Genomic DNA, 15,974 nt, shown 5'->3' on the forward strand with positions numbered 1-15,974 from the left:
TTAATGGCTGCCTAGCATTCCACTATGTGGATGTACTATAATTTATTTAACTAATTTAGTTAATCCTTTATTGTAGGATTATTGTAGATACATAATGTATCTCTTTATTGTAGATACATAATGTATCTCTTTATTGTAGATACATAATGTATCTCTAACTTTTCTTCGTGCCTAGTAGCCCTGTGATAAACATCTCTGGAAGCTACATCTTTGTACACATTCTTAGGATACATTCCCCAAAGGTACCCCAAATATTGGGTGGCCACGTCATTTATCCTTCAAAGCAGGACATTTTTAAGAATGAAAAAGGGTAATCTTAAAATTTAACAGTAACTGATAACTAACAATAAGCCAGGACGGACCTGGGCATAATACGTTCGGCAAAGTGGCCTCATGAAATGTTGCCATGGTTTAGTCCTGTGGGCAGCACCCAAGAATCCTGCTCTAAGCCCTTGTGAAAATTGCCAGGCCTCCCCGTGCCCCCAGCTCCCAACCTCCATCTTCCTAAAACTGAAAACCACACAGAGGCAAACGTCACCCTCACTCCCACTGGAGAGGTAGCAGTGGCAGGCCTGTTTCTTGTGGCAGGGAGAAGACAGCTAAGTCCTGCTTTGCCCTGGTAGCCAGTGATTTTACTCTAAGTGAGTCTATTATAGCTTCTGATCCAGGTAAGGCTGGGTTAGCTTCGAGGCAGCAGTGACCAACCTGCCTTCCCTACGCACAGGCCGAGGTACAGGCTCAGAGAGGAAGCGTCTCCCAGGGCCTTTCCCCAGACCCAGTCAGATGCCCCCTGGGTAGCTCTGTAACAAGACAGTATTACCTGAACAAACTTATTAAACAAACTTATTAAAAGCAAAGCAAATCTGCCAAACTTACCTGAGCAGAAGACACTGACCCTGAAGAGCCCAGAGCAAGAGCTTGGAGCTGCAGTCAGCCCAAGTTCCCTAACATGGGGAATGTTACAAGGAACAACTTACACTTTCTCATCAGAGGACTTCCACTTGGATAGAATCCTCTGAAACCATCAACCATCAAGAACATACCCAAATAAAGCAGTCACCAAAACCACAAAAATGAAAAGACTAAATTCACTGTTTTGTAACATTCCCGTGGGTCTTGTTTTGTTTTGTTTTTTTATTTTGGTAGCAGTCATTTGACCTGGCCACCCAGGCTACCGAAGGCTCTCAGGGAAAAGACTGGGGCCCCTGCACAGGACTGTGAATGCAAACACTGAAAAAAAGCTATCAAGTCCTAGGGTTTCTTGTTGTGGGCATTTCTGACCTTCTGAGTCTAGTAACCTGATGAAACAGTCACCTCATCTACCCAGAGGCCACTCAGGAAGCATCTGACTCATCCTTGTTGACTCATATGCTGGAAAAGCAAAACCAAATGGGCTCTGATAGCAATCTAGTTTGGAGCAGTTTTACTTGTAAGCAGCTGGCTCCCTGCCTACAGAGAATATAAACCTACAGAAATAAAGAAAAAAGCTTAGCAACCCACGCCCTACCCCCAAATAATGTTCCAGGTGATATTTTGTAAGCACAGCTGCAAACTGTGCTCTATTAACCTGGAAATGGAGCAAAACACACCTGGACACTGTGCACCATTTGTGAAATGAGCAAGGGGCAGAGCAGGCCAGCCCGGAACATGAACTGGCCAGTAGGCAGGTCTCGAACACTTGGGCGTTCTCTCTCTCAGAAAGAGCTGCTCTTTTTTTATTTCACCTTTGCGTTCTTAGTGGACATGTCATTCAGCTGGAGATCTGGACTGTTTGATATAAGCAAAGGCAGAGTCGTGGGATCACCATTGGCCACATAAGGGAGTCCAACAATTTGGGGAAAGAAAACACCGGCCCAGACAGTGAAGCGTGTTGGATTTCTCACATCAAAAGTCAGCTTCTCAAATAGGGGAAGACTAGACGTGCTTGCCTCTGGAGTAGGGGACTGGGAGGTAGAAAGGATGCTCTTTTTTATTATGAACATCGTAATACTATTGACTTTTAAACTATGAATATATATTACTTTGTTTTTAAAAAATTAAATGTTTCTAAAAAAAAAAAGGAAGCAGAACTGAAGCCCTAAGAAATGGGGTCAGTTCCATTTTTATGGAGTTTTAGGGGCATCTTTTATTTGAGGCTCTAGAAATTGTAATTTTCTTGTTGTATGTTAATTAAGCTTCTCCATCTGGCGGGAGAAAGTCAGCTTCTGGATTTGGAAGGATGGGAGCCAGAAAAGATCCTGACTGTGGACCTAGAGCATGGCCACCCCACGTGCTCTGTGGGCCCTGGGCAGGTGGATTTCTCTAAAGGTATCTTTGGATGCTGACAACAGGGCTGGCCAGAGAAGGGATACATGTCAGATCTATTCTTAGCCCCTAGACTCTAGACCCCTAGGTCATTTCGTGCGTCATCTCCTAAAGCTGCTTCTGCTAGAACCACAGCCCTGAGGAGATCCACACAGAGGCTTCAGGCCTTTGCATCCTTTACACTTGGCGATTCCTTCTTCCCTCGGATATGCACTCGGCCTGCTCCGTCGCCCCCTTCAGGCCTCTGAGCAAATGTCAGCCGCTTAATAATAGTTGTGCCTGGTCAATTACTACCTGAAATGGCCTTACAATTCGCCTGCCAGATTTCTCTTCCTTACACTTATTAGTACTTCCCATTATGTGATCTATTTATGTACCCAGTAGAGAGAGACAGAGGTGGGGGGGGATAAAGGGATGACGGGAAGGAGGGAGGGAGGGATGTGCGGGGAGGGAGAGACTGGTTGTAATTCCTCCTCATGACCACAAGATGGCACCATTGCTCAGAGTCTTTACTCTGAAAAGCAAATCAGGTAAGCAAAATCTAAGGCTGCTTTGGGATTCCGGGCTTCCCTCCCTCCCTGTCTGTCCGTCTATCTGTTTCAGTCTTTCTTCTTCCACCACTCCCCCTCCCTCTGCCCCACCCCCCTTCTTCAATACCAACTTACAGACCTTCTGGTGGGGTTGGGCAATATGATAGCAGAGGCCCTTTTGTGACGCTCAGAGCAACACAGATTCCTGAGACTGATGTTTGTCTACACAAAGTGCGGTGGTTGGCTCATGGGGTACGACTGGAAAGGCTCAGTCCACCTGCTTTTTCTTCTCTTTGGACCCTGCTGGTACTGCCCTGGCCCTTGGCAGCTTCAGGGACAATCTGTTCTCTCACCCTTCCTCTTACCACGTTCGCCCCACCTCCCAGCACGCACATCTTGGAAGCTTTTGCCCCGAGATCCGGTTCTAGGGGGTCATCGGAATGACTCTAGAGAAACTATAAACACGTACAAAATGTCTCCTGGTGGCGGTTCTGAGGTCTCCTTTGTATTTTAGCCTGAGGAAAAAGCAGCCAGTGGCTTGGGGATGCTGGGTGGAGCTTGCAGTATTTTTCTAAGATTTTTGTAGCTGGGGAATAAATCTCCAGGGATGGGCAGGGCTGCAGGCTAATTCCAGTACAGCAGGATCAGGGCTATGAAAACATGCACACAAAGGAAACTTCAAAGCTCTTCCTTGAATCTGAATGGGAAGGGGCCTGCGGAAGGTCGTGTTAACTTTGCACCAAACGACCTCTTGCTTTCAGGTGGCCCTGGAGCTCTGCACACACTTCTGGTCCAACCCTCTCAGTGGGGTCAGGGTTCAACAGGGCCCTGAAGGCAAAGAAGAAGGCAGAGCCCAGAAGCTGGGGTCTGGGTCGAACTGTTCTCTGGCCTGAAGAGCTGAGGCTGATTTCCTCTTTGCAAACTGAGCCCAGTCACCAAAGGAACTCTCCCCACTTCGGTCCAGCCTCTTCCCCAACCCTGGTCAAACCCCGACACAGCTACTTTGCAGGGAGTGGTGAGAATTACTACTGCTGGAAGGTCACTTAAGGTAATAATTAGAACAATCATTAATTTCTGAGGCCTAAGTGACTCATTTATCTCTGATAGGCACAGGGATCAAAGGACGGCATTTATGGCTTAGAAAGAAGCTTCCCATTCTTTCCCCTGCTACAGTAAATAATAAAGAGCTCCCAAGCCTGGCTTCTTCGCCCATCTCTTCCCTGTGGGTTTTCTGTCTTTACTGTCCCTGTACAAAACAAACCCACCTCTGCCTTCTCTCCACTCCTCCCTCTTTAAGAACCATGGCAGGTCAAGCTGCTCTCTGCCCAGCTCGGAGAGTCTTGGTTGCAGCTGTGCAGTGGAGTGGTGCTGGATCCCTCCGTCCCAGGGGAGGGCACCAAACCCCTGGCCTCCGGCAGGCCCAGGGTGGGCATCAGGTGGGCTCTCCCTGGAAACTTGCTATCTTTACTTTGCCTGGGTATGTACATCTGTGCCATCGGTCTGCATGGGTCAGCTGGAAACCTGGCCCTGTCACCTATTAGCTGTGTGACCTTGGGTGAGTTCCTTAACCTTTTTCAGCCTCAGTTTCCCAATCTTTGAAATAGGGATAATAATAGCATCTAAGACTGGTTTATGAAGATTTCCTAAGATAAAATATGTGAAATGCTTACTTAGCACAGAGCCTGATACAAAAGAACATCAGCTACATTTGTCAGTGCCTCAAAATTCTTATTTCCAAAAACTTGTAGCTGCAGTGCAAACTGAGTCTTTCATGTTCTGAGGTGGCCTCTAAGAGATGCTGAGGTGAGGATGCATGTTGCCCCCACCCCCAGGACCCTGGACCACCACTGTAACAGAAATCAGATCGTGTGTGTGTATGTGTGTGTGGTGGAGGGTCCTCAGCCTCAAGGAGGCTGTGAGATGGGCCCCGGTCAGTTTCTCAACCTCGGCATTGCTGACCTTTTGGACCAGGTAATCCCTTTGTTGTGAGGCCTCATCCTGTGCATTTCAGAACGTTTAGCACCATTTTTGGCCTCTACTTACTAGGTGCCAGTAGCAGCCTTCCGGTCACAACAATCAAAAACGTCTCTAGACATCACCACATGTCCTTCGGGGGGCAAAATTGCTCTTGGTTGAGAACCACTGGTGTAGGCAGACGGGGAAGTGTGAGGGTCTCTCCGCAGGTGCCTGGCTGAGCTAAGGGGAGAAGGCAAGAATGAGCGTGGTCAGAGAGGATATCCTCCTGCCCCAGGCAGGCCTCAGGCAGACCCTCAGGACTGAGTACAGAGGTTGACCTCAGAAGGTAAACCCCTGTGGTTTTCCCTAGTAAGGATGTAGCCTGGCTTCCTCAGGAGGCCATGCCCAGCTGGGAGGTGGACCTCTGGATTCCCTATAGCCAGAACTCAAACACATAACCCTGTCCAGCCCCAGGAGCCCTGGCCGAGAAACAGTGCCCCAGTGGCACAGAATGATCACCGAATGGACAATTCTTACCTCAGGACAGAGTGCACAGCCAGGCTGCCCATGTGTGAATTCCTATGCTGCTACTACTCGCTGTGTGACCTTGAGCAAATTGCTTAACGTCTCTGTGCCTTAGGATTCTTATCTGTAAAATGAAGACAATAGCATTGACCTCATAGGGTTGTTATGAGGATTAAATGACTTAATGTACTTAAAACAGAGCCTAGCACAGAGCAAGCACTAAGTGTTTGCTAAATAAGCCAAAATCTGAAAAGAAGCTGCTACAGACCAGGAGATGCAGCTTCTGTAAGTCAGAGTTTGCCCTTGCTGTGACCTCAGGTCCAGCAGTTGTGTTTCTGGGGGCCCCTGGCCACCTGTGCTGGGGTGTGGGGTTGAGACTCCCTGGGGCAGCTGCCCTGCAGAGGTGGCTGTTCTTAAGGAAAGTTCACGTGACCAGAGAGCAAACTCAGTGCAAAGGGCTCCAGAGCTTCCCCTGGGGATTCCTTTGATTACAGAGTATCGGGAGGAAAAACTTTTTTCTCTACCAATTTAGGTTCGAGGGTTGGGGGTAGGGGCTAGATTAACAGGAGAAAAGACAAAGTTTATGCACACACTGAGTGCAGGAGCACTGTGTAATGAGTAACTCACTGAGGAACCAGAGGCAAAGGTTCATATACCAACTTAACAAAAGCGGGTGGGGGAGGGGGAGGGCTTCAAAGGATGGAAGGCTCTGACGAGGCTTGTTTACACAATTTCTTTGGGAATGTCCTGATGCCCAAGGTCGGTGCCTCCCTGACTGGAGACCAGCTGGAGGGTGGAGGTGGGGTGGTGGCTGCTGATTCTCCATGTTCTGTGCCAGGCAGATAAGGAAAGTTCAGAGGAGAGTTCTTCTGCATCTGCTGCTGGGCTATTGGTCCCATCAAGGGAAGCACCTGTGGAAGGAAGGAATGGGGTGAGTGGCTGTGACCTTTGGGAGCCCTCATATTTCTGCTGTCAGAGGAGGCAAAACCCCAGCCAGGAAACCCCCAAACCCATAGCAGGAAAAGCCACACAGTATTGCCGAGTGCTTTGTGTTAGTTATCTATCACTATGTAACAAATTACCCCAAATTTCATGACTTAAATGATAAACACTTATCATCTCTAACAGTCTAAGAGTCAGGAATTTGGAAGCACCTGAGCTGGGTTGTTCTGGCTCAAGGTCTCAAGATGTTGAACGGGGCTGCTGTCATCTGAAGGCTTGATTGGAGCTGGGGGTCCACATGCAAGATGGCTCCTCTCATGGCTGTTGGCAGGAGGCCTTGGTTCTGTACCACATGGACCTTTGATAGGGCTGCTTGTGTGTCCTGACAACATGGCAGCTGGCTTCTTCCAGAGTGAGCAGTCCAAGACAGAAACTAATACAGAAGTCATAGTGTCTTTTATTGAGCTAGCCTCAAAGGCATATGCCATCAATCTGCTGTATTTTGTTGGTCATACCGATCAATCCTGACACAATGTGGGAGGAGACTGCACAAGACCATGAAAACCGGGAGGTGGGGCTCACTGGGCACCATCTGAGAGGCTGAACACCAGGGCTTTCAGGTCTCCCTCTGAGAAGAACATTCACCTGGGCATTGGCCCAGATGACAGCCCGGTCAGACATATCCCTACAGAAGCCGCTCAGGCTGAAAACCCAACGCACGATGTGGGATTTGGTGCTGCTACCACCGCCTCAGTCTGCTTCCCCACTGAACAGTACATCCACTCGGAACTGGGTGAGCCACCCTCTCGGTGGGGTGAAGGCTGGATGCAAGGCACTGGGTGGGAGAAACCCTGGGCTTGTGGGCCCCTCTCCAAGCTGAGACTGGGAAACAAAACCTTCACACTCACTCTCTCTCTCTCTCACACACACACACACACACACACACACACACACACACACACACAACAGTAGGGGAACATGCAATTATAAAAGGTTGGTCCAAGATTTCAGAGGAGGGGGATCTGGCAGGACTGGGGCAGTTCTGCAGGCTTCAGGGAGGAGATAGAACATGAGCGAAGTCCTAGCACCCAAGGCTCTTCCAGAGCCCCAAATCCAGACATGATGAACTGCTGACAGCTCCCTCTGTGTCCTGCTGTTTCATGCCTCCCAGCCATTGCAATAGAATACCTTTCCCCCATTATTCTCCTTCTTGTTACCTCTATTTACCCTTTCAGACTCAGCTCAAGGAGGACCACCTCCAAGAAGCCTCCCATGTGATATAGCTGCCCGCCTCTGTGGTCTCATAGCTCCCTCGCCCCTCACAAATCCCTACCATGCTTGACCACACTCACCGCTTGCCCCCCCCGGACTTGACTCTCCTTGAGGGCAGGGGACAATGCCAGATTCAATGGGGGCTGCCACGTGCCTTGTGCACACTCAGCACTGAATATATGTTTCTAAGGAAAGGAGGGAGGGGAAGAGGAAGAGAGAGAAGGATGGATTAGGGAGACAGCAAATAGCTCCTTGTCTCTCTTTCTCCCTTTCGCTCCCCAAGAGTGGGGCTTCAAGGGGAAACAGAGCTGCTGGCCAGAACCGCTCACCTCTGTCCTCCACACCCCAAGCAAAAAAAGCTGGACCTCATATAACACTCTGTCTGAGAAAGTTTTGGGTACTGAAGGCGCATTAAAAAGGAGGCTTCAGGGGCTGGAGGAGTACTTGTTCCCGGGATATCCTGACTTTGCTGGAGGAACTTGAGGTTAATAACAGGTTGAAAATACCCCATGGTGACGATCTCTGTGGGAAAATCTCGTGATCCAACAGTTTTCCTGAGAGTAGTCAGCGGTGCTGGGAGGCTGAAAGTCTGTGGATAAAAGCAACTCAAGGCCAAGCTATGGAGTGACCCCAGCAGGAGATCAGTCGGAGGGAATCACAGGGACTGCAGGACTGCTCGGTCACCTCTGGGCACTCATCAGACCTCCGGTTATTCACAGAGTTCTCTTTCCACAGGCATCAGGTTAATATTTTAAACATTAACTGATGTTTTGTTTTGCTGTAGTTTTCTGTTTGCCGAGACCTCCTTTGCTCAGGATCAATTAGCCACATGCATACCATCTTTATTAGCATATGCAGGGCTCACTTTTATTTTACTTTATTTTCTTGACCCCTTCACCCCATCCCCAATCTCATTTTTCTCCTCTTACGTCCTTGTGATTCTTTGTGTCTGGCCAATCTATATTTCTATGTGTATCTAGGCCCAATATTGGTATTATTTTGTGCATATTTTTAAAAATATGCTTAAGTAGTCTTTGGTAAACATGTCATTCTTTTCTCACTTTTTTCCAGTCAAGACTATGAGATTTTGAGATGGCTCCAAGTTAATATAAGTAAATATGGACCAGAGCATTCCTTTCATCTGCTGAATGGTACTCAGCATTTTCATATAACCTTTTATGTAACTACTTTCCTATGAATAAACTTCTAGGTGTTTCCAAATCTTCATTATTACAAACAATTCTACAAGAACAAATCCACACATGTTTCTTTGGGGGCTCGGGCAAGAATGTCTCTGGGCTCAGCGTCCCCAAGTACTGGGTTGTAGGAGTGGCCCATATTCCACATCACTTAACACTTTCAATCTGCTTCCCAGAAAGATTAGTTAACATTCCTATGAGATATTCTGCTTTCCTTCACCTTTGGTGGCACTTGATATCATCCAACTTTTTAATATTTGCAAATCTGATATGTCTAAGAGCCATATCTCCTTCTTAACCAAATTTCCCCCCTGGTTTCCTTCCCATCCTGGTCTGCTGTTTCCCCTTTTAAAGCCTCAGGCTGTTCTTTCGCACTCCCTCAGGGAAGGGATGTGATATGAAGCACTGCCCCGGAGGGGATGGAGGAGGGAGAAGTGTCTCCTTCTGGCTTTTGAGTTTCAAAATCCTCCACTCTTGGGGGACCAAAAAGGTTTCAGAGCACAGAAAAATGATTTGGTAGAAAAACATCATGAAAAGGAAGGGAAAGTCAAGCACCCACTTTGGCCCAGCCCGACCTGACCCGTGATGGCTGGGCCCAGTGAAGGAGAGTGAAGGCCCAGAAGGAAGGAAAGGAAAGTTCTTATGGATTGCAAACCAGAGGCTGATGTTGAGGCGGAAGCACAGATACAGGAAGTGGGCTTTAAGGGCACCAGGGAGTGGTGGGGTCTGTGGTTCCCTGGACGGCATGTTCCTGTAACACTTCTCAATTTGGCTGGTTGTTACACGGTGGAGGTCTGGGCTAGTGTTACCAGGTATTTCCATTTTTCCAAAAGAATCCAAAATCAGAATTTTTATGTGGAAGGTCTCCTTCAAAAAAAAGAAAAAAGAAAGTCACTATGGCAAATCTCAAAACATATGTAAAATTAGGCAAACTAGTATAATGAACTTCCTTGTACCCATGACTGAGTTTCAACAACTGTCAACTCATGGCTAATTTCGTTTCTTCTATAACCCCACCCTTTCCCAGTCCTGAATGATTTTGAAGTAAATCCCAGACTCATCATTTTCTCTGTAAAGATAAGAACTCATGTTTTTTTAAACCATAACACAACATCATCACTAAATAAACTCCAATAACTTCCAATCAAATAGCCTGTCAGTGTTAAAATTTACAGTTTTCTCGTGGTGGTCATAAGTGTTTACTTTATATTATTTTATTTTTATAGTTTGTTTGAAATAGGACCCAAAGTCCACACAGTGCAAGTGACTGATGTTTTTAAGTTTCCTTTCATCTCTAGGTTTGCTCCCCACCCTTTGGACTCTTGCGACGTATCTGTTAATGAAGCCAGGTCCTTTATCATGTAGAGTGTTCCACAGTCTGGATTTTGTTGGTGTCATTTAACATACTTCCTCTGTCTTCTGCATTTCCTGTAATTGGTAGCTGGATCTAAAAGCCAAAACTCTCATTTTAAAAGATGTTCATAATCTTTTCAAAAGAATCTTTAAATACTGTCTGAGCCAGATAAAAACCTCCTGAACTGGATCTAGACTGTTTGCTACCCCCATCTTAGATGTTAGTGGATCATGGACAAGAGGGTTCGGGGACCTGTGTCCTGAGTAGAGCCCCAGGGAGAGAGCAAAATCCTGAATGAACATGTAGGATCTGAGACCAGGGGGCCTGTGCCTCATTTTCCACATAGAATCCCATTCAGAGAGGTGCCAAGACCCCATAGAAGGGAAGGGGTGTGCAGTGTGTCAAGGCAGACAGAGCCTGGCATGCACTCAAGAGCAGCACAGCAGTGGAGGGGCGCCCAGTCCCCAGGGACGCTGCGTCCCCATAGCAACCAAGGAGCACCTGCTGTGCAATCCTCATGCCACAGGAAGTCCACCAGAACTAGACACCCAGAGGAAAAGGGGGTGGACCGTATATGGCTGGGATGAATCGGGACACCTTGATGGCCTGGGAGACTATACTAGAAGTTCAGCTGCATCAAGGAAAACAGAGAAGCTTCTGTTTCTCCTTCACCTGAGTTGGTGGACTGAGGTTTGTACGCACTACAAGGGGAGCCTCCAGGGACCCCTGACAGCACACCTTAGAGCCGAGGCATTTCGGGGCAGTGGCCCCCTCTCCGTGGGAGAACCGGATTGAGGAGATGAGGGGCCCTCAGAGGCCACTCATGATTCTAGAAATCCTCCTTTCCCTTCTTTCTGTTTGATTTTGATAGAAATAGTCATCTAACTTTCCAGGTATTTTCTTTTAAGAAACCTTTGAGTGTACCTCATAATTTACTAACGGATTTTGTTTTTCGATCTGAACTGGGGTGCTTTGTATACAGTAGAAGAATTTTGACTGTATTCACTTACTATCATGTTTAGTCATTTCCTGGGTTCATATTTTATTTTAATTTTTATATTTCCTTATCTCTTTTCCATTATGTCTTTTGCTTATTTGTATCTTGCAAGTAAGTATGTGTGGTAAGTCATATTTCTTTTTTTTTTTTAGCAGTAATGGGCAATTAACTTAAAACAAACAATAAACATTTCCTTTTCTACATTTGGTCCTAACTAACGACAATCAGAACTTTTAACTCTCTTCTATGAGAAAAATTTTTTTTGCTTTTCACTGCCTACCAAATAAAAGGAAAAAGTATTCAAAAGAATGAAAAGATCATCATATAATAGAAAAGACATATTTAATAATAAAATATTAAGAACATTGAATATATATGACCCTAAAATATAGTTCTAAAATGCAGAAAGCAAAAATGGGCATAAATACAAGAAAATTTCATTTTAGAAAAACAATTATAGTAAGAGATTTTACTGTCCTATCCTCAGTGAGGCTTGAATTCAACTGCATAATAATAGAAATGCAAATATGGCAGATTAATCAAATGGAGTATTTTTCCTAAGTAAGGTAAAGTCTGGCAGGCCTCCAGGGCCAGTGCAGAGGTTGTGGAAGTTAACAAGTGTTCCGGCTCCTCCTAACTTCAGGCTCTCCTACAGTGTGCTGTTCTTGACCTTGAAGGGTAGCAGAAAATGCCACCCCAAAATATGCCAGAGAGATCCACCGCTCACTCCTTATCTCCTCTTTGACGTCTTTGCTTGTCTACTGTTGGACCTGCCTCACTGTGCATGTGACACCTTATTTCTCCACCTCTCTGGCCTGTCGCACCAGCTATTCTCTTAACTATTCCCCCTCTATTTCAGCAACACACTCCTAGGCTCCTTGAGTGGTGCCCTTCCCAGCTCAGCCTGGAACCAGAGTCCCCCTGCTAATACAGTTTTAGATATTCCTCAACTCTCGCTTTAGTTCCTGAGACTGTCCCAGCCCTTGAGAAAAAAATCACTTAGAGACAGAATTAATGGATATCTTGTACTATGTATAATTTCCAACTGTCCATGGCAATTGCCCATATGGTGTCATACACCACATGCTAGACCACAGACATAATCTCTACTAGTTCCAAAAGAACAGAAATGAAATGTGCTATGTTCTCTGGCCAAAATAGAATGAAATATAAAGTAACAACCAAAACAAATAAAAATAAACCAACTACTTGGAAATGTAAAAATACTTACTGAGTCAACAGTTGAATTGGAAAGGAAATAAAGAACACAAAAGGAGTTTATTCAGAAAACAATGCTCGTTAAAACATGCCACAGTAATCTCTGTGGAATGTAGTCAAAGCAGTACTTTTAGGAAATTTTATGATTTAAAATTTTCTCTTTTTTGGTGGTTGATAAAAGGGAATATTTTAGAAAGAATTCAATTGACAATATGAGAAAAGGAAGGAAAAGACAAGCCAGACTAAAGAGGAAGAAGAAAATACAACCATAAAAGCAGAAGGAAATCATTTTGAAAGTAAAAAATAATTTCTCTGGACGCAGTAAATAAAACCAAAAGCTAAGTATTTGAAAAGTAAAGGCATTTCAATAAAATCTGAATTGAGAAAGGAGATACCAACCAATATATAAAATTTAAAAATAAGAATAGAACACAAAAGCATTTGCTAATAAGATTTGAACATATGAGTGAAAAGAACAATAACTTGGAGGGAGAAAGAAATTTAGAAAGCTACTCAACCAGAAGTGTCCAGGTATATAGATATAGATCGATCATATATATATATATATATATATATATACACACACACACACACACACACACACACACATATATGGCAACAGTGTTCTGTTGCTGTATAACAAATTACCACAAATCCAGCAGCTTAAAATAATACGTATTTATTATCTTACAGTTTTGCTGGCTCAGAAGTCCCAGGTACAGCTTAGCTGGATTCCTGGCTCAGAGTTTCACAGGTGGTAATCAAGGTGTTAACTATACAGTGTTCTTATCTGGTGCCTTGATGGGAAAAATCTGCTTCCAAGCTTATTGGCTGTTGGCAGAATCCATTTCCTTATGGCTGTTTGCCTAAGGCCCCAGCTTCTTACTAACTGTTGGCTATCCTCAGGTCCTAAGGCCACCTGCAGCTCCTTGCCATGTGACCCTCCCCATAGGCAGTTCACAACATGGCATTTTGCTTCTTCAAGGTCAACAGGAGAATCTCTCCAGTCTGTCTGTCTGTCTAGCTAGCTAGCTAGCTATATCTGTATCTATCATATGTAATTAAGGAGTGACACCCCATCACCTTTACCATGATACACTAGTTAGAAGCAAGTCACAAGGTTCCACTTACATCTAACGGGAGGGGATTATTATACAGGAGTGTTATTTATTGGAGGTCACCTTAGGGTGTGTCCACCACAATATGGGTGAATACTAAATCCTCCCAAACTTTCCCAGACTAATTACCTCCCTTGAAAAATGGAAATCAAGGAGTTCTAGCCCTTTAAGACAGGACAGAAGCTCCAAAAGAGGCATGTGCTACAGGCAATATAAGCCTTTGAGAACAGAGCCTGGGGCTCTCACCCTTGTGTACTTTAATACCTATTGCAACATCCCAATCTACAGCTCAGCTGGTGACTCCAACCTCTGCCCTCCACTTCTTCTCTCTGGGTTCAAACCCAGCTACTGTACTGTCAATCCTTGGCTTCACTTCTTGGCTTTACAAGCAGCTGCCCCAATGGAGTCTTGTTCTCCATGGCTGCCATGTTCTCCTGCTAAGCAATGCATACAGCTTTAGGGGTCTAATGACATTCTAGGCCCTCACCCCTTGGTTTCCTCTCCTGTCCTATAACCTGTCTTATCCACTAAGTATTGCAAATACTCTGATCCACATGCTGAAGGGCCTGAGATTGATGCTGTGAAGAAAAGAGCTTGTGGGCTACAATTTACAAAGTCTTGCCTGGCAAAGTCTCTCTAGGAACGGACTGAACTGGAATTGGAAGGCCCTGGGGCTGACTTTGTTAGTGATGACAAAGGTCAAATGTATTTCTTGGTCTGTTTTTATTAGGATGTCAGAGAGGAGCTGATGAACAGACTTGGTCTTTACTTAAAGCAGCTCTTACTATTCCATACATTGTTTCTGAACCTTGAAAAGTGTGACCTATTGCATAGTTCATTCCGAGATGGGAAGATACACAGGGCCTGATCCTGAAATCTAATAAAGGTAATATACAAACAAAGAATACTATAGGCCATGCATTCACAATGGGGTGACAGCTCCATGCATTCCAATGGAGCAATTTGGTTCTTGAAGGGGCTAAAGAATCTTACTCTCTTTTATGTAGGAAGTGCAGATATACAAACAGTATACAGATAGACAGTGTATCTGTGGAATTGAAATTACATGGGGGACAATTAAGGAAAGAAATTCTTATTAGGGGGATAATAGTGATAAAAAGAGGAAGAAGCACAGTCTAGGGAATCTTCACCTATAGATCAAAGCCACCCACAAATCTCACATTAAAATATACACAAATTTCATTAATATTTATTTATGGCCAAAGAGGCTCCCAAGAATGACTGAAGGGTTTGACACAAAGGCAACTATTATTAATAATAACAATAAAATATCATCCAATTCACTGGATTAAATAATGAAAATGTGATGATTTCAACAGATGCTGAAACAGCACTTGATAAAATTCAATAGTCACTTTTCATTTTAAAAAAGAGGAATAGAAATATATTACAATAACATAATACAGAACTATTTAAAACAGAGCTTGTTTTATCTTTAATGCAAAGCAGACATTGTTATTTAAAATAGTAGCAAAACCGGAAGCCCTATGAGTCCCACCTTCACCCCAGCCACCTAAAATGATCGTCTGGCCACTGTAGCCATGCGGAGGCTTTATATGAATAAAACAGTTGAGTAAAGTGGATGAATATAAGATTCAGTGTATATTCAAAACACAGCTTAATTCCTTTGAACTGATTAGAAATATTAATTAAAAATGAGATCCTATTCACAATAATAACAAAGAAGAAAATACCGAATTTAGAATTTCAGTCATATTCAGTATAATCTAATTCATGTTTTCAAAAATCATGTATGTTTCATGTGTTTATAAATGTATGTAAGTGAATAACAGAGAGAGGCCTGAAGTCTAAGACAAGTGCTTTTCCCAAGAGAGGCGAAGAGGATGGAGAGAGTAAGGAGGGGCTTTCTGCTTCCTTTGAATTTCTTCCATTGATAATGTATTAACACAGAACTTTTAAAATCTTAAAACTTTACAAAACAGCATTTATGACCTCATCTTGTCAAATTAAGAAACATTTATGTACACTTAGAAAATGTCCCAAAAGATTACACAAGTTTTACAGTAGTTATGTATAGATGGTGGGATTTTAGGTGATTTTCACTGTGATTTTTCTTTTTACACTTGATCTTAGCCAAAAGGCCGAGAAGCGATGATTTTTCTTTTTAGTATTGTTTAATATTTTTACAATGAGCATGTGCTATTTTTTAAATAAAAAGTCATAAAGATATCTTCATTTTGAAAACAAACAGAGAATCTAAGGAGTGCTATTCATGATATAAACAAGGACACTTTTAAAACTAAGATAGCAGAAGAATATAAACAAATGGAAAAATAGATCATGTTCCTATTTATAATATATTCACATATAGATATAATACAGATAAATCTTCCCAAGCTATAGATTCTATTATCAATTAGCATTTCAAGACCAGAAGCTTCCTGTAAAATATTTATTCCACTCTCCTCTTATGAAACCAAATGAACAAAGCAAAAGAAATGAAAAATAAAGGGAGGAGGCCTCTGTTTTCAATGAGACAAGGAAGGACCAAAACTGTCAATGAAAAACCATGAGTAA

General features: G+C 44.0%; 1 long non-coding RNA gene across 1 annotated transcript in view; it reads right to left on the reverse strand.

Annotated features, from left to right (window-relative positions):
• Positions 1–5,315, reverse strand: part of LOC149747740 (uncharacterized) — a 40,364-nt gene extending 35,049 nt beyond the window's left edge. The window contains exon 1 of the long non-coding RNA XR_016395295.1: positions 4,878–5,315. This is a non-coding gene — a long non-coding RNA (uncharacterized LOC149747740). The remainder of the gene's footprint in view (positions 1–4,877) is intronic.
• Positions 5,316–15,974: the final 10,659 nt, after the last annotated feature.

This window comes from Delphinapterus leucas, chromosome 13 (assembly GCF_059928025.1).
Source record: "Delphinapterus leucas isolate spDelLeu-1000000601 "Yukka" chromosome 13, BTC_Dleu_Yukka2, whole genome shotgun sequence".
NCBI classification, from domain to species: Eukaryota; Metazoa; Chordata; class Mammalia; order Artiodactyla; family Monodontidae; genus Delphinapterus; species Delphinapterus leucas.